The sequence below is a fragment of the Glycine soja genome, chromosome 7 (assembly GCF_004193775.1).
Source record: "Glycine soja cultivar W05 chromosome 7, ASM419377v2, whole genome shotgun sequence".
Taxonomy (NCBI): Eukaryota; Viridiplantae; Streptophyta; class Magnoliopsida; order Fabales; family Fabaceae; genus Glycine; species Glycine soja.
The window spans coordinates 11,438,290-11,441,257 of NC_041008.1; the positions used below are offsets into that span (position 1 = coordinate 11,438,290).

The 2,968-nt window shown below is 30.9% G+C and overlaps 1 long non-coding RNA gene across 1 annotated transcript; it reads right to left on the reverse strand.

The window, feature by feature from the left end:
• Nucleotides 1-2,141: 2,141 nt before the first annotated feature.
• Nucleotides 2,142-2,564, reverse strand: LOC114417803. The gene is made up of 3 exons (XR_003667929.1): nucleotides 2,474-2,564; nucleotides 2,287-2,379; nucleotides 2,142-2,215 (listed from the first exon to the last, which is right to left on the reverse strand). It is a non-coding gene; the product is annotated as an uncharacterized LOC114417803 (long non-coding RNA).
• Nucleotides 2,565-2,968: the final 404 nt, after the last annotated feature.

Sequence of the window (2,968 nt, forward strand, 5' to 3'; positions counted from 1 at the left end):
AAATATGTTTAATTTGAATATTGTGGATAACATTATGAGTAATCCCATCACCCATATGCAAATGACAGACTTTCTCATATGGAAGCATACCCCACATGGTAACTATTATATATGTGAAATCTGGCTATTTGGTGGTAAAGTCTTAAAATAATGTAGGTGATGCTTTCCCTAGCACTTCAATGGATAATCTCTAGGGAAGTTTGTGGAAAGTACATGCAATACCAAAATACAAAAATATGGTTTGGAGATCAGGCTTGAATATTCTACCAATTGGTGATAATGTGACTAAAATGCATATAAACATTGATCCCATTTGTGCAAGGTGTGGTGAAGAGGTTGAATTGGTGGTTCACATTCTCTTAACATGCCCGAAATTGAAGATTTGGTTTGCTTCTCCTCTCAATTTGTATTCATGATAATGTGATCTCTTTCAGAGATTGGTTGAAAGATGTTTTGCTGCTGGCACTACAACAAATTTGTTAAATAATGAAGGTTATTTTTTCGTTTAGTAGAGGTTTTTACCCTCCGCAAAATAAATTACGGAGGTTTTCAAAAACCTCCGCAGTTAGATTCGCCACAAGCAATTAGCGGCGGTTTTCGAAAACCTCTGGTATTGAGAACATTTTGCAGAGGTTTTTTTGTAGAGGTTTTAAACCTACGCTAACTGCGGAGGTTTTTTAAAGGAGGTTTTAAACCTACGCTAACTGTGGAGGTTTTTTAAAGGAGGTTTTAAACCTACGCTAACTGTGGAGGTTTATTGGAAGAGGTTTTTATACCTACACTAAATATGGAAGTTTTTTGTAGGAGGTTTATTAAAAGAGGTTTTAAAACTATACTATGGAGGGGTTTTTTTTTTTTAAATCATGCTAGCAATAGATGTTTTACAATTGGTTTTCTAATTCTCCTTATTTTCTTGTATATAATGATTTTGTATACTCATTTTAGTTTCATAATCTACATGTATTATAATTTTTCATTTTCTTATGATATCGATAAAAAAATGTAATAAAAAAACTCATAATGAGGACATAAAATTTATATTTCAATAACCAAAATAATAGGATATAGTTCAAAGATTTATAATTCAAATTTCTATTGTAAATCAAAGTATGACATAAAATTCATAACAAAGTAATATTAGTATTGTACTAAACTTTAAATCCAAAATACATTATAAGCAAACTAAGGGTTGCTAGCACCAGAAGATCCTCTTGCATCCAAAGGTGTATTAGGAACACTTGAAGCATCATTTAGCTGAAATAAGAAAAGTAAAAACACTTAGTCACATATACTATATACAAGGGTGTATCACACATACTAAATCATAATGACCATCAATAAAAATAATCAATTCTAAACAATTGTTTTAATATTCTAAACTTATGCATGGTTATTACCTTGGTCATGTATGTTTATTTAAAGACCTAACTTGAGATAAAGAGTATTAAGAGCTAGCCAAAATGAATAAAATTCTACCTTAATATTGTTGATTAACTATAAAATCTACCTACAAAACTATAAATTAATTAGCTTAATAAACACACGTACCAATTACAAAATATATTTTCTAACTAATATGCGTGAATAAATTAATAAACTATAGACATATGTAAAACAGTTTTAAGAGTACATTGTGTATTATACTAACAAGTTTTAGGATACCTCACATATACATAATGATGTATGCATATTAATTACTTACATGTGTTTGATCAGGAGTGAAATAACTAGCTAATTCTTCAGGGATCCTTCCTTCCTTCATTATCATGTAGGCCTTAAAAGCTGATTCTAAATTGTTGTATTTCTCTTGCCATTGGTTTGAAGATGGAAAGCCAACACCAGATGAAGAAGAGCTCAGACTAGAAGCTCGAAGTCTTGTGTTCCTGAATGTATTAGAAGGAACAGCTCCTAATCCCATGCATCGCACTCTCCCAGAGTGCTCTAACCCAAACACTCTACCAACAACATCAAGAGGAGAAACTTCAGATTCATCAACTATGCTTTGAGTCAATCCTACTTCAATTTGTTCCTGCAAACATGTAATAAAAGGAATTACAAAAGTTTTAAGATTAAGCACAATCCTTGAAAACAATGTCACTAAAGAAAAACATACCGCTATAGTCTTTGATGCTTCATTTACGAATGATCCATCTTTCCTTTTATGAGTTTCAATATATAATTGTCCACGACTTGGTAGCTTCCCAGTTTCTAACAACTAAGATAAATAAAGAGTAAGTAAACATTGAACTTTTTTAATTAGTAAAAGTTAACATTTAGTGTCATTACCAACTCATTTCTTCTTCTAGGATTAGCTTTGGATCCACCAGTGTGTGGAATAACTTGCTTGCTTCGAATTTCTTTATTTCTCCTACAAAGTTCCTATATGCAAAGCAATTTCAAGTTTACAACTTGTAATAGTAATCATATAATTAGCTATAAAAACAATTCAATAATTAAAACAATCTAATTGTACCAATGTGGATGGTTTATGACGATAATGAACAAAACGAGCCCATTGATCTTTATCTATGCCTATCGGCACATTTTTTATGATTTCATCTCTTGTTTTGGTTGGATTGTTGAATTCATTCCATAAGCTTTGCCTATTTGCAGCCCATTTTCTTCCCATACTCAATTTGCAATACCGTTTTGCACCAGCTTCATTAATCTTAAAATAAAATTGAGGCTAAAAAAAAGACAAATTTATCAAATATCATATGCAAAATAATATATATATATATATATATATATATATATGAAAAATAGTAAAGATAAGGTTTCTAAGTGGTGTAGATATAAAAAGTTATATATAACTAATTGACATACCTTTAAAATTGTTTCAAAGCAATCATCAAAATAAGCTTTAGGTACGCCTGAAGGTCCAGACCATCTATCATAATCCATAGGAAATAATTTGCAATCAGCTGCTAGTGTTCCAAGAAATCCTGCAAGCAAGGCTTGTGCTTCA